General features: G+C 38.2%; 1 long non-coding RNA gene across 1 annotated transcript in view; it reads right to left on the bottom strand.

The window, feature by feature from the left end:
- Positions 1-24,290, bottom strand: part of LOC309667210 — a 1,070,074-nt gene that overhangs the window by 1,011,068 nt on the left and 34,716 nt on the right. The window lies entirely within an intron of this gene.

Genomic DNA, 24,290 nt, shown 5'->3' on the forward strand with positions numbered 1-24,290 from the left:
ATAGCATATGGAAAAATAAAGATCAGTGGAATACAACAGAGTTTATAATAGTTGCACATCTATACAGACAACTGATTTTTGACCAATTTACCACATCATTTTAATGGGGAAAGAAAAGCTTTTTAAAGAAATGGTGCTGAAACAATTGAATGTACTCATGGAGGAAAACAAAAAATGAAGATCGACTTCTACTCTACTCCATACCTATGAATTCATTAGAAATAAATCATAGACTTAAATGTAAAAGCTAGATTCCTAAACTTCTACAAGAAAACACAGGAGAATGCCTTCATGACTTAGAATAGGTATATTAGTCAGGGTTTTTCAGAAAAACAGAATATGTATGTATGTATGTATGTATGTGTGTGTGTGTGTGTGTGTGAGAGATATATATATATATATATATATATATATCTGGTGTGTGTGAGTGAAAATATTTTTTATAAGGAATTGGCTCACACAACTAGGGAGGCTGGCAAATCCCAAGGTCTGCAGGGTGAGTCGGCAAGCTATAGATCTAGGAGAATCAGTGGCTTAATTCCAGTCCTAAGGCCAGCAGGCTCCAGATCCAGGAAAAGCCCAAGATTCATTTTGAATCTAAAAGCAGGAAGAAAGCCAGTGTCCCAGTTTGAAGGCAATCAGGCAAGAAGAATTCTCTTATTGAGGGGAAAGTCAGACTTTTGGTTCTATTCAGGTCTTCATCTGATTGGGTGAGGCCCCCCCACATTAGGGAGGACAATCTTCAGTATTCAGTTTACTGATTTAAATGTTAATCTGATCCAAAAACACCCTCGCAGAAACATTCAGAATAATGCCAGGAAAAAGACCATGTCTCACAACCTCTAAACTACTTTTATAAATCTATAAGGAAAAAATATCTTGCTCTCACTAGGTGTACTAGAGGTACTTAATAGCATCACATTATACTTTTAATATCTCTTAGTGAGCACAGGCATTGACAATAAATGAGTATCTTCAGAAGAGCAACAGATAAATTCCTTCTCTCTGATCTAAATTAATTTAAAGTGTGTGCTAAAAATAATGGGTATCAAAGTAAGATATTTACTTTTAGTTATCCGTTTGATTTTGGTAATAACTTGGGGTCTCTATGAGCCAAAAAGGAGTGCTTTTAACGGAAGTTCAGGTAACATGTGGCTAAGTGCCCATTAGGGTGGATATCGTATAGTTTAGGTAGGGATGAGGAAGCCATAGAGGTAAAGGCTAGGGGGGTACGTTGTCTCTTGAACTGAAAATTCTATAATGGTCTGTTGTAGTATGATCTGCTCCAATCCTACAAGAGCTTATGAACTTTTAACATAATGTAGAGTAATGTAGATTTCATCTTTGGAAAAAAGATTGATTAAAAGAACTTGGGTTACGAGGATTTTTTAAAAGACCATATCTTTACATGAAAATCCTTGAGAATATATAACTTTATTTTTTTCTTATACTTGATCGGCCATATTCTTTTTTTTAAAATTTTTATTAGAGTACAGTTGATTTACAATGTTGTGTTAGTTTCTACTGTACAGCAAAGTGAATCAGTTATACATATACATATATCCACTCTTTTTTAGAGTCTTTTCCCATATAGGTCATTACAGAGTACTGAGTAGAGTTCTCTGTGCTATCCAGTAGGTCCTTATTAGTTATCTATCTTATATATAGTAGTATGTATATATCAATCCCAGTCTTCCAATTTATCCCTCACCCTCTCCTGGCTTCCCCTCCTGGTAACCACAAGTTTCTTTTCTATATCTGTGACTCTATTTGTTTTGTAAGTAAGTTCATTTGTACCATTTTTTAAGATTCCACATGTAAGCGATATCATATGATATTTGTCTTTCTCTGTCTGACTTACTTCACTCAGTATGACAATCTCTAGGTCCATCCATGTTGCTGCAAATGGCATTATTTTGTTCTTTTTTATGGCTGAGTAATATTCCATTGTCCATATATATACCACATCTTCTTTATCCATTCCTCTGTCAATGGACATTTAGGTTGCTTCCATGTCCTGGCTATTGTAAATAGTGCTGCAGTGAACATTGGAGTGTATGTATCTTTTTGAATTATGGTTTTCTCCAGGTATATGCCAAGGAATGGGATTGCTGGGTCATATGTAATTCTATTTTTAGTTTTTTAAGGACTCTCCAGACTGTTCTCCATAAGTGGCTGCACCAATTTACATTCCCACCAAGAGTGTAGGAGGATTCCCTTTTCTCCACACCCCCTCCAGCATTTATTGTTTATAGATCTTTTGATGATACCCATCCTGACCAGTGTGAGATACCTTTAGATCTGCTTTGTTAACTGTTACAACATTTAGTTGGTAAAAAATAAATAGCAAAGTACATATTCCAATTTTATAAAACTATGACTTAAGATGTGCAAAATATTTAATAATAGTATTCTAAATGTGTAGTACTTGGAAATTTTATTCCCTGTTATCAGCGTACATAAAATTTTGGAAGCTACTGTCATTAAAGTAATGTGCACTAAAACTGAAGTTGCATGATCTTGTCCTGTTTTTAGCTTCATAGTTTATAAAATAATATTAAAAGCCTAAAATCACAATCTCTACAACTACTAATTATGAACTCTATTGAGCATATACTGAATTTTTTAGCGTGTTTTATGAACTTTATAATTCTGACTATATTTAATGGATTCTCTGGTCCAGGAATGAAAAAAATTCAAGGGCTGTGAGAGGGCACATAACAAACAGAATTACTATATCCTTTTAGTTTGATTATTTTTAAAATCTGAAATCATTATTGTTATTAGTTCAATTCTAAAAGATGGACAAGAGGCTTTCTATCTCAAAAATGTAATTCAGTAGTTTAATCATTTAAAATTATTTTATTTTATAGGAAAGCAGGAATAGAAATCTCACAGTACAGCTCTTCATCTTACTGATCCTTTTTCTACACAGCAAAATAAGGGAAAGAGGTAATTATCTAGAGACAAGTAGTCCCCAACCTAGGAATTGGTTGTGTTCCAAAAGGTCCTTCAATGGTCAGTTGAATGTATTAGACTCAGGGAAGTCCAGCAGCAAAACGTTAGGACCTAGCCAGTGACTCAATTAAAAGGGGGAAACTTCAGTTCTGAGGAAGAAGTCAAGTTCCCAAGAAAAAGTTGAATAATGTTAACAGGCAAAACACAGTTAAACAAACAAACATAAAACAGACACAGTATTAAAAGAAGCATAAGGCCAATGTCAACCACCGCTGCCCCCCACATGTTTTTGCAGGAAACACAAAGGTCTGGCTCAGTCTCTTCTAGCAATGGGGCCATCTGTGAGCATGGCAAGAATGTAGGAGCAGCCCTTTCCTCAGTAACAGTGGTAGCTGGGACCTAACCAACCCTTGGAACATCCTGAAATAAACTATCCACCAACAGGATGTCACCACTCACTCCCTCCTAACTGGCTCACTCAAAATTTAGGGTTTTTGCTCTGAACTGTCTTCAGCACTCAATTTCCCAACCCAGATTATGCTTTTTGCTTTTACATGTCCTATAAGGTCTTGCATTATGCTAGGCACATGGAAGCAACAATGTAAATACTTGTGGATCTATTTATTAACTAAACAATCTGGCTAATTACATGGATCAATGATGATGATGATTGATAATTCCAGATTAAATACACCACATAGATCACCATCCGTGCATAGTGTTAGGACTTTGGAAGGATTCAAAAAAAATTCAAATATTTCATAACATTTTAGTTTTGGTAGAATTACATAGAAAAAAGATATTACATCAAACACACTAGAAAAGGAGTATATTTCCCAAATTCAAAGTGATATTGTTACCAGCAAGGCCCATTATCAAGTCCCAGGAAATAAAAATAGAATCTGGGTAATAAAGTCTAACTTTTTTTTTTCTTTTACTTTGTGCTTTGTCTAGTTTCACTTCTTCGTTGGGTGCCCCGTGCAGAGGCTTCACACCTGGCACTTCAGACCCGAGTTCCTAGTGTGAAAGGGCTGTGCTGACACCTCAGCTGGCAGGCCATGTGTAGAACCCCTCTGCACAGCACTACAACTCAAGATGGCAGCAGTGGGCCTTGTGCAGAGACGCTGCGCTGGGCACTGTGGATCTGGAGCTGTGAGCAGCCCAGCTGCACCTGCCCGGCAAGAGCTCACCCCCTCCAGCTGCTGACAAGATCCCTATAAAGCAGCCCTGCCCATGACGTGTCAGGGAGAGTGCGTGCTCTAGACCACGAGCTCGCACCTCTCCATTCTCTGATCAAAGCATAAAGCTTTCCTTTGCTTCTGTACCGAACTGAACTTAGTCTCGCTCTATTGGCTCAAACACTAGGCAGGAGGACCCTTGTTGGGACCCGCCTAAAACTAGAAGACAGCTTAGGGGGTTCCTGGGGATGGCTGGGTTTTGCTGCATCTGTATCCTTAACTATGGTCTAGTAGCTAGGCCTCTATATAAAAAGTTGAAAGACTGATGATCCTTTTGAATGGAATTCAGAATGTAAAAGGGCATTTCAAGAATTGGAAAAGCAATTACTTCAGGCCCCTGACCTGGCCCTCCCAGATTTAGCTAAACCCTTCGACCTTTACATTCAAGAGAGAAGGGGAATCACCCTTGGGGTATTAGCTCAAAAACTGGAACCCCTTATTCGGGTGGTTGCTTATTTCTTTAAACAATTACCTCAAACCACTAAGGGTAGCCTCCTTGCCTACAGGCAGTAGCAGCTACTACAACCCTGCTAAAGAAGGCTGAAAAGTTACCATTTGGTCAGCCAACCACTATATGGACTCCACACCAGGTTCAAGCTTTAGTAAGTTCTAAGGGAACAGACTGGTTATCCCCTAAAGGTTGATTCAAGCTCATGCTATGCTTTTAAGACACTCCAGTGGTTACCATAAAATCCTATCACACGCTAGATCCTGCCTCCCTGTTACCCACAGAAATGCGGCCCCTGGAGCATGATTGTATAGAAACCATAGACACGATCTAGGGAAGTGATCAGTTGCCCTGACCTAGGAAGTGAGCCTCTTCCTGAAGAAGAAGAAAGGTCCACAGCAGTTTTACGAGAGAGGGGGAAAGGCTGGCAGGATACACAGCAACCTCCCTGACCCAAGTCATAGAAGCACGAAGCTTACCCCCAGGGACTTCATCCCAAAAGTCCAAGCTGATAGCCCTCACCTGAGCCTGAGAGCTCAGGACAGGGGAGATCTTAACTGTTTACATGGATTCCCAGTATGCATATGCCATCTTACACACGTGGGGCTATTTGGAAGGAAATGATAGGGACAGAATAAAAAGTAGGTAATTAAATAGTTAATCCCACTAGGGGATTGTAAGTAAAGAAAAAAGTATGGGAAATCTCTTTAAGTTAACGATCACTCAAGAAAGCAGGTTTGCTTAACCACAAAACCAAGCAGGCCTGCTTAGCAACAAAACCATGCAACAGAAGCATGAGACATGCCCCAAAACAATAAAACAATGGTGGCATGAGACCCACATCCTGTCCAGCGAGTCAGTAAGTTAATGACCCCTAGGACATGCTCTCTGCACACAAAAAAACAATAATTTATGGAAAGGTGACATTTCAAAGTGAAAGGCCCTCACTGTACTGAGACCTGAAATAATTTTTCCACAGTGCTGTGACAGTCCTAGCTTGACCGTGTAGGGACAAGAAAACTCCCCTGCCCAGCATGGAGGAGGAGCTGATGATGGAAGCTTGAGGTCTACTCAAGAATGAGGAAGAAGGTGGTCTTTTCCCCCTCCCCACATTTCCTTTGATTATAAAATTGTTGCCCACTAACTTCTCGGGTCACAGCACCCTCTCGTCCACCCACTTGCAATTCTCACAAGCGTCCTATTCTAATAAATCACTTCTTATCTATCACTTTGCCTCTCGCTGAATTCTTTCTGCACTGAGACATAAAGAACTGGAGCTCCTCAGAGCCCACCGAGATGCCACTTAGCGGTTTCAGAAAGAGGTATGCTTATTGCAGAGAATAAACAGGTGAAACATGGCTTAAGCATGTTGAAGCTTTAAAAACAATACAGCTACCAAAAAGGTGTCAGGGACGCATTGCAGGGGTCACCAAAAGGGGGATGCAGAGGTAATAAAGGGAAACAACAGGCAGACACAACTGCCCAAAGGGTGGCCCTAGAACCAGTAACTTGGCAACTATCCCTCATGCCTCGAAGGCCAGATCCATCCAATTATTCCCCAATCTACACAAAGGAAGAATTAGATAAAGCCCTAAAACGGGGCTTCGGTAGAGATCTAGGAGGCCATGGGTGGCTAGTTAATGAACATGGGCAACACTTCTTTCCCCAAACTGCATCTTGTCAAGCCATCAGGGAGGCTTATCAAGGAACTAACTCACTACAGGAGGGAAGTCCTATATAATAGGTTAGTTGAGGTCATGGTAACTTCTGGCATGAAAAGTATAATCAGTCAGATAGTTGAGACATGTCCCATCTGTACAATGAACAACTCCAACACCAGACCCCCAAAAGGCCCCAGATAAGGCCCATTCAGACCAGAGGGACATATCCTGGGGAAGATTGGCAGATTGATTTTACTGTCATGCCGAGAGTATCAGGCAATTTCAGGTATCTCAGTGCTAGTAGACGCATTTTCTAGGTGAATAGAAGCATTCCCTGCTAGAACTGAAACAGCAACTGAAGTGGTTAGGGCATTACTAGAAGAAATAATCCCCAGATTTGGGGTCCCAGGATCCCTACAAATTGATAATGGTCCAGGATTTGTGTCTCACGTGACGAAGGGGATAACGAGGGCCCTGGGCATAAAATGGACCTTGCACTCAACCTGGAGACCCCAGTCATCAGGGAAAGTAGAGAGATTCAATCAGACCTTGAAAGGGGCCTTAGCCAACCTACGTCAGGAAACTCGAGAAAATTGGATTAAGTTGCTTCTGATTGCCCTGCTCTGCCTGATGTTAGTCCCAAGGGATAAGTTAAAGTTAAGTGAATTTGAACTCACGTATGGTAGACCCATTCCCTAAACCAGAGAGAAGGGATACCTTAATACCCCTGAAATAGAACAACTCAAGTGTGCCCTCCAGGTAGGAGAAATCATGAAAGCTCTCATGGCATGTGGTAACCAGGTGCTGCCCGCACCCACTGACCTGGCCCCCCACCCCTTCTGGCCAGGAGACCTGGTGAACCTAAAACCCTGGAAAACCGGCAGCCTACAAAATTAGCTCACTCCTAAGGGGAACAGACCCCACTTGGTGATCCTAACCACTCATTCTGCCCAAAGCTTCAGGGGATCACTCTGTGGGTACATCAGACTCAAGTGAAGAGGGCCCCAAGCCCCAAACTCCAGAGAGACAACCTGGGTCAGGAACCCCCTTGACTACTCATGTGAACCTCTCTCTGACCTGAAGCTTCTCTTCCAAAAAACAACAGAAGTGCAACCAGAAATATTCAGCCCAGCACAGTGAGTCTCAACATCACAGCCAATTTTGCCTGCAGGCAAAAGACCTAGAGACCTTCATTTCTAGGAAAATTTGACATGTGACCATTATTCTCTTGCTAATATTTCGGCCATGCATCTTAAATTGTCTGGTGTTCTTCTCCAAAAGGTTACACAAATGGTGATCACTCAGGGATACGGACAGTTAGGGCCAAGGCCAGGCGACAACCAAACGTATCTAAAAGCAGCTGGGGAGAAGTTCCACTCCTCTCCCTGGGGTTGTGACAACGCCCCATGTCAGCAGAAAGAAGTTACAGAAGCAGTACCATCGCCCCTCAGCACCCCTCAAGAATGAGGAGCAGGACAAAAGACTGAGGAGGGATTTGTCACCAGCAAAGCCCATTAAAAATTCCCAGGAAATAAAAATAGAATCTGGGTATCAAAATAAGGTCTAACCTGTTTTTTTCTTTTCCTTTGCACTTTGTCTAGTTTCACTTGCTCATAGGGTGCCGCGTGTAGAGGCCTCACACCGGGCACTTCAGACCAGGGTTCCCAGTGCGAAACAGCTGCACTGATGCCTCAGCTCGGCGGGCGGCCAGGTGCAGAGACACCTGGAGCACGAGCAGCGCCCCTTCGAGAACTCCGCCCCCTCCCCGCTGACGCCCAAGAGATGCCTATGAAGCAGCCCCACCCGCGGCCTGTAGGGGAGTGTGTGCTCTAGAGCAAGAGCTTGCACCTCTCCATTCTCTGATCAAAGAATAAAACTTATTGGGGATCGAGCCCAGGCTCCCTGCCTTGGGAACGCGGAGTCTTAAAAAAAAAAAAAAAAAAAGAATAAAACTTTCCTTTGCTTCTGAACCAAACTCGATCTCATTCTATTGATTCAAAACGAAACTGGGCAGGAGGATCCTTGTTGGAGCCCCACTCAGGAGGGTTAGTAACAATATCACTGTGTCAGGGTCTGTTTTCCACACTCTCTGGTATCTCTACAGCCGGGGCAGGGGCGGTCCTTGGACGTTTGGTGCTTCATTTGCCCTCCTGTGGCCTCCCTATATGAGCACCGCAGTGCCTCTCCTCTGATCACCTCCTACAGTTCTTCTGGCTTTGGAGAAGAGATTATACTGTAGGGTGGGTGTCAAGTGTCCAGTTATCACATTATCTTAAGCACAAAACAATCTTTTCCTCTAAATTAGGGGATGGCAAAATAGAGCCCTCCAGCCCAGATACCTGTTTTTATAAATAAAGTTTTATTGGAACATAGACACACACATTTGTTTTAGTGTCATCTATAGCTGCTTTCATGCTACAGTAGCAGAGTTGAACAGTTGAATCAGAGACTTTATGGCCCACCAACATTAAAAAACTTACCATCTTGCTTTTTATAGAGTTTGTCCACACTTGCCCTAAAGCAGCACAGCCACAGCACGTCCTGTAACATTTTAGAGTGCTACCTGAAGGTGTAGGGAATACAGCATGATACAGAAAGCTACTTACAGCTGCTATTTGATGAGATCATTCTCATGGTACCCAGGTCAGATTTGCTCACAGTTTCCTTCTGAGAAGCTCTGCTTAGTTCCTGTCAGGCCTTTTGGAGCTACTTATGCACATTAAAGTAGTATGCCTTGGGGTTCAGATCCAAACGCTATGATGCCTGTGTGAAAGAAGTGTTTTCTCCTGCCCTCCAGCGTAAGTCCTGCATCCCCAGTCTCACATTTTTTTCTCAAGAGCTACCCCTTTACAGAATGATAAATTGGTAGTGGAAAAGTCCACATCCTATAGGGGAAGTTGTACCTCCTGCCCAGAGGATGAAGTGTTATCCTATAACCCCCCAAAATGATGCCATTCATTTTACATTGTATCACTGTTCTCAATTATTTACTGTCTTAACTTGCAGTGTCCTCCTATGCAGGTAAATTTTCCCACATGACTGACTTCAGGCTTGACCATATGACTTGCCTTGGCATAGCAGATCTCAAGTATTTGATATCCTAGCAGAAACTTGAGCCATCACATAGTTCAGCATTTACACTTTTCCTTCTGCTTTGAGGAGATCATGTTCCAAATCGTGACTGGCAATACGGTCTGCATCTTGGCATGAAGAAGACACATGACACACAAATAACTCACAGCTGCCTCGGCTAACACATAACATGAGTGAGAAATAAACTTACGTTGTTAAAAGCAACATGACTTTTAAAATTTTTGTGCTGTTACTTAGGATAATGGTGAAAGACTGCCGTCCTAGGCAGCTCAGGCTGACATCATGAAATATCATAGACTGGATGGTTTAACAACAGAGATTTACTTGTTGTAGTTCTGGAGGCTGGGAAGTCCACAATCAAGGTGCCAGCTGATTCAGTTCCTAATGAGAGCTCCCTTCTTGGCTTGCAGATGCCTACTTCTTTGCTATGTCCTCAAATTGCCTTTCCTCTATATTCTTCTTCTTATAAGGGCCACTAATTTCATCCTGAGGTCCCCACCCCCATGACCTAATCTAAATCTAATTACTTCCCAAAGGCCCCATCTCCAAACACCATCATATTGGAGATTAGGGATTCAACGTATGAATTTTGGAGGGACATAAACATTCAATTCATAATAATAACTAATGTAGAAATTGGTAACAGAAATGAAGTACTGACATAATTAAAATTCTAAAACACGTAGCATTAGATTCAATGTCAGAGATGGTAAAACTGCCATCACCTGGGACAATTTAGAAGGCTTTGAAGGAACAGAATAGTGGCTCTAGACCAGCGGTTCTATGCCAGGGACAATTTTGCTCTCTAGGCAACATTTTGCAACGTCTGGGGACATATTCAGCTGTCACAACTGAGTGAGGGGGGGTGCTACTGGCATCTGGTCGATAGAGACCATAAGTACTGCTTAACATCCTACAGTGTGTGGGATAGCCTCCCACAGCAAAGAAATACTGATCCTAAAAATGTAAATACTGTCAAGGTTGAAAAGTCCTGCTTTATAAACAGAGATTATTAATAAAATCATTAGTGTATTTGGTCACCTTTGACAAGTTATTTCAAAAAAAGAGATAAACTCAAAAGAGTTGAGCAATTTGCAAGCAGGTATGATGCTGAGTATGATTAATCCAAAATCAAAACTTTCTGAGTTTTTTGTTATTAACATCACAACTATGGCATCTACAAAAATATCTAAGCTCAGGTACACAAAGAACAGTTCATTTCCTTTTTTTAAAGCCTCTCTTAATGACCAAGTCAAAAGCCTTCTGCAATTCCTTCATCTTAGCTCACCAGCTCCTGTAAGCTACGACTCAACTAGGACGCAGCTCCACAAATACAAACTGTGTTCTATTTTATAGGCCAAGAACAATTCAAATCCATCGACAGGGGAAAACAATCCCCCTCACATAAGAAGCAACATACTAGTTTTCAATGTACACAGCAGCTTAAATTATTAATCAGAATTCTTAGCTGCTCTATCTAAAAACAACCGTTCAGATTTCTACAGTTTTCCTCAAGACCAGTGAATGGGTGTTTTTTATATCTGTGAAACAAAACGGACAATCTAGATGGTTTTTCCAAAACAGGCAAACAAAAACAGTCTGCTTCAAAGATGAATTCAAATATCTATCTTTTTATAAGAACATATATGGAGAAAGAATTGGTTTTATTTTTTCCATTTTCTATCTATCAAGATTTCAAAAATCAATGGGCTGATGTTTGAAGTCTTATTCCCTAACTCCAGTCAAAATAGCAGGGCTGTGATATGAGTAGAAAAGATGGGAAGGGGGAGGCTCCAGGAATTTTCTGTACCACGACTGATACTAAATAATTATATGCACATCCACTGGTACAGAAGCTACTCCCAAGAGCGTGCTCTCTTCTGGGGAAGTAAAAGAACCTCTCATTGTTACAGTTTCCGTACTGAGACACTCAATTAAGTAAGACTTTACTAATGATCCTCTGAACTTCTCATGCATAAACTTCCTTTCCGGTGAATTAGTTCAAAAATACAGCCACATTTCAGTGTGAGAAGTTGTTCGGAACTTCAAAACAGGGAAATGCTTCCAGAATGTTCTGCCAGTTTGAAAACTCCAGCCTCGCCAAACTTATAAAAGCAATGCCAGTGAGCCTGAGGAGCACGAAGCCACTGTGCTTAAGCTCTACCGGGATGGGAAATAGTCCGTTCCCAGATGGCATTCCAAAATGAATAAAATGAAACAAAACAAAACTTTTCTTCCTGTTACTGCTACCTCTGAATATTAAAACTCTCCATTGAAGACAAATAACCCCAAAGAAGTCAAAGGATCACAACTGTATGAATGTAAAAGAAAAAACAAAGGACAGACTTAAATATCACTAAGTTCTACCCACTTCATATTTGTGTGAACATTAAAAATAAACAAGAACATAAACTATGAAGTCCAGTCAAAATGTTTCAGCCGAGTTTTAGCTATTCAATTCTACAAATACAAATAACTCATTACATTTTTCTCTACAATGACAGCAATTAAAATTTTTTAATACGGTACAAGTAAATTTTTCAAAAGGACTGACACAGGTAGGGGCTAACGAGCCGAGAACACTCATGCTTACAAAAACTCAAGTTTTCCCTCTTAGTTCTTGATCCCTGCTAGATCACATTTCTCAGCCCCCTTCCAGTTTAAGTGGATAGAAGTGATGTACACTACGTCTATGATTAGTTTCTCTAAGCGCTCTGCTGGTCCTCCATGTTCTGTCTCTTTTCTGGAAAAGACCCTAGAAGATGAGAGAGCCACAAGATGGAAAGAGCCTGAAACCTGAATCTCAGTGTGAATGAATAGATGCCCACTAAACACTCAATTAAAGCAGGAGGTAACCAAGATCAAAGCCAGTGGGGTTTGAGGTCTTCTGCTGCAGCTGTTCACCTCCCTTTACTACTCATTTGATGAACCCAGGGCACGTTTGTGCACCCTGAGAATGGAGGAGACCTGCACTGTCCTTCCCACGTATAGCTTGGGAAGATAGCAAGAGCCTGGAGAAGGAAGGGATGCATGTGGGTCTAAGCAGACAGAGACAGGGACAGCTTCACAGAGATTCCCCATGCCCGGTGTGGTCTCAGAGCAGACCATTTCAGGGCACAGTGGCAGAGAAAGGGCAAATGGCACACACAGTTGACTAATGCAATGTGTTCTTGCCCTCACTCCACACTGCTGCAGCCACATTCCCCTTTGCAGTGCCTCCAGAAGCTGACCTATGCTCCCTCTACACAGCCTTCGCTGTGGCCCAGTCCCAGCACAAAAGTACTGGAGAGAGTTTCCAGACCAGAAGAGACCCAGAAGGAATCAAAATGTATAGTGACCATAATCTGGTTTGCCTTATATTTGTTCTCTTGGTGTAGTTATTTCCAGCACCCCCTTTTATTCTGGAAAGTATCTGATGTAGATGATAAATAACATGGTTTCTATAGGAATAGGGATGTCTATATAAAGGTCTGTTCATGAATATACAATATTAAGGATGACATGTCCCTCCCTGGCTATATTCCAAGACAAGCCCCCTAAAACTTAGATTCAGCCTGAAGAAAAAGGTACAAACTTGACTAAGATTATATTTCTGCCACTGGGTAGAATGTAGGCTCAAAAGAGATATTGAATTTAATTATAAAAAATAAGTTCTAAAAAAAAAAAAATAAGTTCTATTTCTTACATTCTTGAGTTGTAGTGAAATTTTTATCTCTACACGTACATGTCACACACACACACACACACACACACATGCATACACACATATACACACTATAGTATAGGATATATCAGGCTTCAAATCCAAGTTCTTTTATTCACTATTAGGATTTGGGTTTGTTTCTCAGCCTCCCTGAGCCTGAGTTTCCCCAACCTCATCTATAAAATTAGGATCATAATTCTTGTGAGAATTAAATGAGTTAACATGTTTAATATTTTTGCTTGAAAATATGATTCTTTAATGAAATTTATACTTAACCTGCATGTACTTACATACAGTAAAAAAAAAAATTCAGTGGAAAGAAGCGTTTACCCAGGTCTATCCATTTGACTATGCTGGAAATAATGAGTAAGAAGAATCGTGTGATGTTTGGCCCTTCGTTCCCTGCCTGCTCACACTTCCCTGCTCACACTGTCACACATGTTCACTTTTGATGATGTATCTAAAACAGAGCCAACAGCCATGGCCCTGCCAGAGCAGATTTCCAAACATTCTTAGAGAAACAAAAGGCAACGTGACCTGGCGATCACTGGTGTTGGTCAGGTCGGCCACATGATCACCCTACCCTGATGCTGCTTGCACCAGGCTCTGGGCTTTCAAACACAACTGTTCATTCCACCCAGCACGTGTGTCCTTGTGGCAGCACCACAAGCATCATTCATAGACCTGCTCCTGAAAGTGGGGCTTTTCATCGTGGCGGCAGCCTTTCCCTGCCCAACTGGCCTAACCTAGCCCTCCCCATCTCGCTGCATCCCATCCTTAAAAAAGTAGCACAATCACATAGCAACAGCCTCACTGGCAGGTGTGTATAGACACCAGGGTAATCACGTCCAGGAGGGCAAAGTAGAAAACCAAGAGGATGACAATTGAAAATGATAACACAGTCACTAAGCACTGGATTTATGCCAGCCATTGTATGAAGCACTTTCCATTAATTGTCTCCTATAAGCCTCACAGCAACTCTGTGAGGCAGGGGCTATTTTATCATCATGTCATAGGTGAGGAAGCTGACGCTTAAAAGGGTAAGTACTAGGAGAGATATTTATTGAGGGCTTACCAAAAGCCAGACACTATTTGAAATTTTGTGCATATATTTCATTTAGTTGCTGTAGCAAGTCTATGAGGTAGTACTAACATTTTACCTGTTTTACAGATGAGGAAAATGAGTATAAAAAGTGAACTGAATTTTCCCAAGGTCATCAGTAGCTAGTGGTGGGGATGGAGTTTGAACCCAAGCAACTTAGCTCCAAAGTGTACATTCTTAACCACTTTAATATAACTAAGAACGGGTTGGTTAAGGCTTCTGGATTCCAAGGCCCAAACCCTTAACCTCTCAACCACATCAGATGTCAAAGTGTTATTAACTGTCATGACCCCAAATGGATTCCTTTTATTTTGCATATGGGGAACCTGTGATCAGAAGGGCTCATCGGTCTGCAAATCCTCAGCAAGCTCTTAGCAGGACTTCCTGTAGTGCTGTGCATTGTGAGGGAAGCTTCCAGTGAAGTGACAGCCACTTACACAGCTCTGGGGCTTATGTGAGCCCTCTGAAGCAACCTGACACTTTGGGCTGAGCTGTGACTCCCAGTACAGAATGTGCTAGATTTCTCTCAGTGTGGATACATAAGAATGTAGCCACATTCAGACTGTTACTCTCCAAGTCCTTCTGCTTAGAAGAAAATTAAAATAGTTGAAGCAAGTTCTCCAATTGTCCAGGCTCACAGGCATATATTATTAGGAAAAAAATTATATAGAAAGGCAGTATGGCATAGTAATTCATATGGAAGACCACAGACCCTGGAACCACACTTCCTAGGTTTAAAGCTCAGCTCTGCCATTTATTAGCTGGGTGGTTTGGGGCAAGTAACTTAACATCTATTTTGCCTTTCTGCATCTGAAAAAGGGGTGGTAATAAAATCTTCCTCATATACATATTATATATATATATCACATAGCAAGTTCTATTTAATTTTTTTGCCATTATAATTACTAGGTCCTTTATCTGTTAAGGAGCTGAAAATTCTTAAAGAATATACCTTCAAAACATTTTCTCCTGTCTCTTCTAATCAATTTTCACTATCAACCTTCTCCAGTCTTTCATTTTTCTCTATCCTCCCACTCTCCAAAACTGTACTTTTGAAGTCAATAAAAGGGCAGGCTCTGAATACAGTGGTATATCAGGCTCATTAAAACATTAACAGCTATCTTCTCACATCCAGGTCACTTAATTTTGATAAATTAAGAAACTAAGTGCAGGAGGTTTTAGAGTGAAAAATTTGAGAATTAGGGAGCAAATCTGTAGTTTCTTTCAGACTAGCAAATTGCATAGACTGGAAAGTTATAAAATTTGGAAATTAAACTTAACGTTGTCCATATATGACATTTTAGAAACTTCTTTGATTAGTCATCAGTTTGTTTAAATTTTCATGCTAGAAAATGCTCATATTTTACAGTTTTCTAAATTTCAATTCCTAGGCTCTTGTACTATTAACATAGTTAATACAGTATAATTTTGTTAGTATAGTATAATTAGTATAGTATAATGCTTGACCAATAGCATTATAATGGTGGAATCCGAAAATTTAGACCAAAATCTTTTACATTTCTTGCTTTTTACTTAACAATATAGCCTTGTGTTAATTAACTTGATTTTGGGAATCCTTTCACAATGTATACATTTATCAGATCATTGCATTGTACACTTTAAATATATTATAATTTTGTCAATTATATGTCAGTAAAGCTGGAAAAAATATCCAAACTTTTATAAAGAAAATTTACTTCATTTTTGATTCAAATATTTACCATGTATTTCATAAAAATATTATTTGCATATGTAAAGCACACTGAAAGTACAATATCTATTTTTAAAAAATTAAGTTTCAAGTTATTCTATACTATTCTTTACTCACAATAGGTAATTTTTTTCAGATGACCAAGATAACTGTTTCCAACAAAAGTCTATGCTAGAACAAATACTGTCTATATAAAACTCTTTATTAAAACAAATTATTACCAATAATTGTATAATAATTGTATAATAGAGTACAAGCTGCAAGTTACTTTATAATTAACAATGTTATTTTGAATTTAACTTTTCTACTGGAAAGCACCCTACAAATTCAGGATTTCATTTATCTGTTAATATGCCAACTGTTATGAAATTTTTCGCAATTCAAAATCCAGTGATTAAACAGCTCTTCGATAACAGTCTTGCAAAACAAGCCAGTGGAATTATGCTTATTATAGAAATACTAGAGTTGTATCTAAAACCCTCCCATACTACTTCAGCTTTTCAACTCTTAAGGGAATTAGAAATGATTAGACTCTATTTCTAGCAAAATTCCAACTGGGAATAAGGGATGACCTAAAAGAAGGGAATAAACCTGGCTATTACAAAAGAGACTCAAATGGATTTTGAATAATAAGCTCTCATGTCCTTTTCCAAGTGTAGGAAAATTTTATCATAAAATGTATGACCCATTAGTCACTTAGAAATCCAGCAAAAATATAAACATAAAATATAAGTGTGCTTCAGGTAAATTCAACATAGCAGAAATCCAGGGAGAATAAAATCAAACTTGAATCAAATCCAGAAGGTACAGTCATTTTTTTTAAAGATCAAGATATAACCATATTCCTATGGCTTGATTTTTTTTTTTTTCTTTCAGGTTGTTGGATTACCATCCTTTCTGCATCATCAGCCTTTGAGTAAAAAAAGAAGTTCAAACCTACCTAAAAATTCCTGAAGATTTGATTCTGGTGTTTTCCCAATTCCTGTTCCACCTGCAGCCAAAAGAACAGACAGCAAGTAAGATAATCATTATCTGAAAACCTTGTCTCTGTTGTGCTATTCCAGGCAGGAGACTAAGAAAAGCATCTCCTGGGCACATAGGTATTCAGAGAAGGCAAAATGAATGTATCAATGGGAGTGGGCTCTGATTTTGACCACCCACCCGAAGCCACTACCACGAAGTGGAGCACTGGGCCCACTATCCCTGGCTAGCCAGCCACTGGTCACCATTTTAGAATCACGTAGGAACCCCAGAGTAAGTCACAAGCAACACAGCAAATCAATGGTTCTCCAAATTACAGAAATTACAGAGTTTTGCCCAGTCCCATGTTCACCCACACCCCCATTTAAAACTCAGTACCTCAGAATTTGCTCAGATATGCATGAAATATGAGCAGTATTTTTAAGTATGATATAAAAATGAATAGAAACATATTGATATTCTCAAAGTATCAGGTTTCATTCTGATTTTGAGGGTCTATAATAAATTAATACTACAATCAGTTAAAATTATTTGCATAATGAAGCGGAGAAAAAAATGAAAGTGGGACAGAAAGTGAGGGAAGGAAAGACAGAAGGAAGAAAGGAAATTATAAATTAAAATTTAATTTTATTGGATTACTGGTCTCTCTATATTTTGTTTTATCTTTAAAAATGCATCTAAATGGCACCAAGGCAACTAATTAATTCAGCTAATCAATATGTAGAATTCAGAGAACAATTCTATCTATACTAAGAAATAGGATATTGTTGGAATTTTGTATTTTTCAATGTCTATCAGTATCAGGCATACAGGACCAAAATGTCTTTGTATGTCTCTCAAGCTCCTTTAGTTGCAGCTTCTTTAGTCAGACTTTCACACTTGTTTATCTCTATTTAAGGTTTTAAGGTTATATGTTCTTAGTGTAAGAACAAACTCTCCAAAAATATAGTATCTCAAATTTAAACAAAAAATGCTAGCCTGTTATCTATTATTTGTATAAATCTACTTTATAATTTAATCCTAATACAAATGTGTGCTAATACTTAGATGCAGCTTGAATCCATTAATTTGTATTTTATGGATGTTGATGGAATCTTAGCAATATTATTATACTTCTTAGTATAAACATTGCAGTCAAGGAAGTACATCTTCCAATTATCTTATTGGCTGGCATATGCTTAATTATTGTTGTTGTTACTATGAAGACTTTGCTAAGGTAAGGCTCATAAAATTACATTTCAATTTTCAATTATTCCTAAAAAAATTTTCATGGGAAAATATTGCCATCTCTACTGCAGATGAAGAAAGTGATCAGCAAATTGTTTTTGTGTGATTTAATCATTTATTTCACAACAAACCTCATCCACTATTGTAACAGCCAATTTCTAATTGATAACAGTTTGCAGGTGACCACATGTCATTTTTGTTTATGACAATTTTCAGATGGTCATCTCAATGCTTTTCCTAGCAGATATGTATTCAGCAGCCAGTGCTACATCACAGGTGATCTTAATTGATACCCAAGTGAATTGCCTCAACAAAGAGGTCTATAATTAAAAAGCTACATGACTGAAAATGATGAATTCCCTCCTTACCATCCATGCTGCCTCTTCTCGATCAAGGTTGAAATACATATTGTGGCAGCAAGCCTGAAACCCTGTGACAGCGGCACATAAGCCATCTATCTCTGTTCCAGCCAACCAAGACTTTTAACCAATATTACATCCACTTACAGTGACAAATTAATAATTACCGAAAACGTTTTAAAGTGCAAAGAGAACACAGTAGGTACTTAATGTGTGGATGAGACATTCCATTTAATATCACATGTTGACTCTCTTATATATCAACTCAGTTTCCAGCAGTAAGTCTGTATTGTAAAATATGATAATCTGATGTAAAAAGAACTGTAAAACTAAAATGTTTACAAATAAAAAATTCTCTGAATAACATTATATAAATATCATAAGATGAGAACTGGTCAGAAGTTCCCACAAATAACTGAATCATTGATGCCTTTAAAATTTTCAAAGAGAAAAATTAAAATTTCCTAAATGGGATGATAAAGGCAGCAAGGTAAGTACCACTGTTGAGCATGATTCCTCCAGGGTGCACATGTGGTCCAGAAGTCTCCTCAATGGAGAAATATTTGTTATTTTTTATAGAGTCACTGTCATCCAGAACCAGGCTGTATAAAAACTCAACAGGGTGGGTTATTTTTTTTTTCAAATTCCAAATTAGATAAATGTGTTATTCTCTGCCCCCCTCATAGACTCCTTGGGAAGGAATGTATGGTCAAAGTTACAGAATTTACAGAAAATGAAGACAAAGTGTTTGAAATAAACATCTACAATGATAGGCACAGCTCATAAAAAGGAAGAGTGAGAGATAAAACTCCGTCTTTCTGGATTGAGTTGTCAGGCTGAAGTCCCTGAAAGGTACAGAATGCTAACTAAAAAAGGTATCCGGGTGGTAGTTCTTTTCAAACGCATATATTTCTCAGTCTATGTAGTAATTAGAACACTTGAAAATTCACTATAACAATATCTCATATGGCCTGGTCATGGTTTTTCTCTCCAAGACGGTTCATTATCTTTCTTCATATTTTACTTTTCATTTTTCTGACCTGCTGCTCTTCAAGGACATTTTTCCCCTAAATGATGTTAACGTGAGGGACTTACTAAGTACAAAATGGAGTGATATGTTCTGGTCATCATCTTATCCAAGGGGACTGACCATAAATTATAAATTGTGTGGTCTTACGAATGTTATTTCTATCCATACAATTCTTACCATCATCCTAAAAAATAACATTCCTCAAAAAACATTTTATCAAATGAATAATGGGGCCATATGGACACATATAGGAAAACATAAGCAGTTTTCATAATAGATGTCTGAAAACATGATATGTTCACTGATGTTTGGCATTGTTTTAGAAAAATGCTTTGCATCTTTCTGCTAATGCTTTTTGTCTTAAAGCATCTTGTAGTGTCCCCATTAATCTGAACAAACTCAACAAACACAGAGCAAGGCTGCTTTGGCAGAAGGACAAAGGACACTTTCCCCTCAGCTCATAATAAATTGCTTTCATTAAGAACAAATGGTCTTGGAGCATTATTCTACTTGAATCGCTGCCTGGTGACAAGCCCTAAGGGTAGACCCAATGTTCACTGTAAACAATAAGAATGGGTCTCAGCTAGTGGAATGTCCTTCTGTAGTTTAAAAACTCCATATTCTGGGAGCATGAGGCGGGCCACTTCCAATAATAAAACACCGATCTGTGATGACTTTCAACAGTTGTTATAGCTTCAGACTTTGCCTGTGATTAAGACAATTCCAAATAAAATGGAAATCACGAAGTGGCAGAAAGTTTTCGGATAGTTTTATGTTTATTATTGGAGATAATACTTTTCTGAAGTTGCATTAAGAAATGAATAGTTTATAGATATCTTAAAAGAAACACCTCTTTCAAGGTTTTTCTACACTATCAGGAACTTGATCTTTAGAGAAATATTCATTGCAAATGTCTTTAAAAACTTCTTGCAAAACTTAAAATATATGACACTAAAAATAAAACAAATTTCAGCTTAAGTGCAAAATAATAGAAAAGGGAATTGTAAGATAATATAAAAATAATATTCTGTGTTCATAGTTTTGGCTGATTTTTTTTGAATCACTGGGTATTTTTCTTATAAACTTCCAATCAGTGAAGCTTACAAAAAGACAACAATTTATAGATATTTCATAATGTGACCTTTAACTCTTATCTATTTTTAAGCATGTTTGATTTTGAAATAACTTAAAGTAAGTATTTAATACATGAAAAATAGGTTTCAAGTATGCACATCAACTAACTCTCTTCATAATGCTATTTTATTATTTCAATTATCACACTACACCTTTACTATGCATTTATAAATTTTAGGTTGCAGCATACTATAACTCAGCTGTTTAAACTGAATCAGATTTCCAGACGCAGAAGATGTTTTTAAAAGGAAGATTAAAAGCCAGCTAAGCCAGAGCACTTCAAAAACTCCTTGGCCTTGCCCTGAGCAAGAAGTTGAGGAGAGAGGAGGGGTCATAAGAAGTACATTTTGTGTTTGAATAAGGAATTGATTTGGGGAAGAACTCCAGGTTAGCTGAGACAGAAGATTATAATTTTCTACGCCTCCAACACTATGTCAATAAAAGAACATTAGAGAATCTATCTTCTAAAGAAGCAGTCTGTCTTTTGGTTTCATCATCACCATCAAAAAGCATTTTTGTTATTCACCCAGTGGCTTCTCCACAGGAAGCAGTATGGATTGGTTTGAGTATGGGAAGTAACCACAGAAGAGTCACCATTATTTAATAAATCCTTACATCATATACGAGGTAGGTTGTAAAGAGTATCTTTACTGTGGCTCTCTTTGCAGCCTCATACATACGTGCCAATAGGAAACAAACAGATACATAAATAAACCCATTTTAGAATCAAAAAAAATCAAAGCAAAGCAAACATAAGTGACTCTATCAAAACACTATAGATAAACTAATATTCTTCATTTATATTGTAGGTGTATGATCACTTTTTTCATTCCATAATTTACTGACTTCAATCCTATAACTATTTTAGGAGTGCCTAGTATGTGCAATCACAGAGATACAAAAGACAAAGTCCCAATTGAAAAAAGAGGCACGATTTCTATTTAATGGCCAATACTTTACAACTTTATACAGTTGAAAGAAAAAAAACATTTTATAGAATATTGACTCTATTAATTAATAATATGTTAATAATTTTTTCTAAAAGCCCAAAGCCTTGAATTTGAGAAACTTTCAGCTGGAGTACATCATAAATTAAATGATGGCAATACTGTTGAAACATTATCTGTAGCCTAATTCTCTGTGACATTTTAAATAACTGGGGGGGGCGGGGAGAGAAGCCCAAATTATCAGTAGGGAAGACAGAAAGATCTTTGTTATTTGACAGGATGTAAGAGTGGTTTCGATTTGAGAAAGTATGGACTTCATTGTCCAGAAAGTAATGTATATATCCCTCCTGGAGCTCTAATTCCTGCTGTACACTTTGATAGCCCAACCTCCAAGGTGGCTTTGTCCTTGGAAACAGGGACCATAATCTGGAAAAGAAGGCTTTTCGTCTGAAGCTTGTTTAAATGACGTCTTCCAGTTCCTCTCAGCTCTGATTCATGATCACTGATTCTGAGCTCTGCCCTACATCTTTTCTGATTCCAGCTGATCCTTTATTGAACCTTGAAAGTACTCCATTCTCACTCTCTCCCTTGGTTTTTCTTACTGGGTCAAAAGGTGTTCAGCCTAAAGCAGATATTTTCTCTTGCTTCTTTCTCCATCTGTCGGAATATTTATGATGGTTAATGGAATGAACCATTACATCACATTTTATCAGAAGGTACTGACCAGGGACTTCCCTGGTGGTCCAGTAGTTAAGACTTTGCCTTCCAGTACAGGGGGTGCGGGTTCAATCCCTGGTCGGGGAGCTAAGATCCCACATGCCTCAAGGCGGAAAAAACGAAAAAACATTAAAAAAAGAAGCAATATTGTAACAAATTCAATAAAGACTTTAAAAAAAAAAAAAGAAGGTACCGACCAATTGTAACCAGTTCACTAACCAATGTCATCATGGACTTCAAAATATTAATTACAAGCAATGTTTCTAGATGTTACATAGAAAAAGTTTCTGAAGTCAAAGGAATTTGTGAAAAAAAAAATAGGTGAAATAAACTTAAGTTTCTTCATTTACTCATAGCTCAGGGCTCTTTACTATGCTAATAAGCACATGAATTTCCAAGGGGAGGTGTGTTGAAGCTTATCCGCCATGTGTAAACCTGTTTGATCAAGGCACTCCCCACATTTTATTTGCAGAACCCTTTCAAGGCCTTATACAGAACCCATTTTGGAGACATTCTTTTGCTGAGATAAATTAAATAAGCCAGGCTGAAAAACCCTCAAGTCTAAATTTTCAAGATATTTGGATAAATAAGTTATCAAGATTTAATTTTTATATGAATAGTTTTTAAAAAATAAAACTCTTGGAATGTCTAAGATTGATAAATACAACTATTTTCTATTCTCATTTAAAGTTTTTCATAATAAAAAAAACCATGTCTCCATGCTCTTGGTTAAATAAGAAATAATCACAACACCATCATATCTAATTACTTTCAGATCCAGAATGACAAGAACCTAAAGTAATTATGTGACACAACCTCTTATAAGTCAGTGTAACTAGGCCATAACAAAGTAAAACAACTAAATCTTTTGGAATATATATATATATATATATATATATATCTCCAAAAATACAGAGATATACATTGTATATGTCTGTATGTATAGATAATATAATATTTTATATAATACATATTCCTTCCAGGGCCCAAGTTACAATGTCCAATAATAGTTAATACTAGGATGTAAATTCACTAAACTCAAAAACGATGTCTTTCTTTTTCACTTTTGTTTCCTCTGTAGCATTTACACAGTGGCTTTTACAGAGTAGGTAGTCAGTGAATATATGACATATAAAAATACACGGATGAGTGTCATGGTGATAGAAGAAAACAAGGGAAGGAGGAGGGAGGAAAAATAAAGGTCATACAATGTGTGCAGTTAGTCATTTCCTAAGTATTTATTGGCTATCTTGAGCTTCCATTTTCTATGCTAAACACTAGCACAAATATAAAAATGGCCTGAACTTAGGAAGAGCTAGCTTAGTAAAAGAGACAGGTGTTTTAATAAATAATACATTAACAATGTATAGGACTGTAATAGAGAAGTGTACAAATATAATGAGAGTAAGGAGAGAACAATAACTCCTGGGCAGGGAAAGGAGGGTTTCAGAAGCAATTAATATCTGGATTGGGTTGTGAAGGATTTTATTAAGTGGAGAAGAGAAGGAGAGCATTCCAGAGGAGAGGAAGAATCATCAGCAAGTGCACAGAAAACTGAAAAGGTATACTGTATTCAGAAAATAGCATATTCAAGAAAGTACTATCAGGGAGGTGATGGGGCTGAGAGGTAGGTGGGGAATGAGAAACAGCTAGATGCTACTGCTGAGAACTTGGATTCATATTACCCATGTTTATTTAAACAAGAGATTTTTTAAAGTAATGATGAAACTTCAATATGATTCATGACATGGATAAAGAAAAAAAGCCCTCATCAGAGACTAATTAATTGCAGCAGTAAATTATCAATAAAGGAAAAAATAATATCATAATTATGTTTGAATTTGTGGGATAATACATAATACATAAATAATTTATTCCAGTTACTCCAACAGACATTGTATAACTTACAGGAAAGTTGATAAATGATGCCTATTTGTTAAGGGCAATGCATAATGGGATCACATTTGTGACTTCCTGGAAT

This window comes from Balaenoptera physalus (genome assembly GCF_965194825.1).
Source record: "Balaenoptera physalus genome assembly, chromosome: 9".
Taxonomy (NCBI): domain Eukaryota; kingdom Metazoa; phylum Chordata; class Mammalia; order Artiodactyla; family Balaenopteridae; genus Balaenoptera; species Balaenoptera physalus.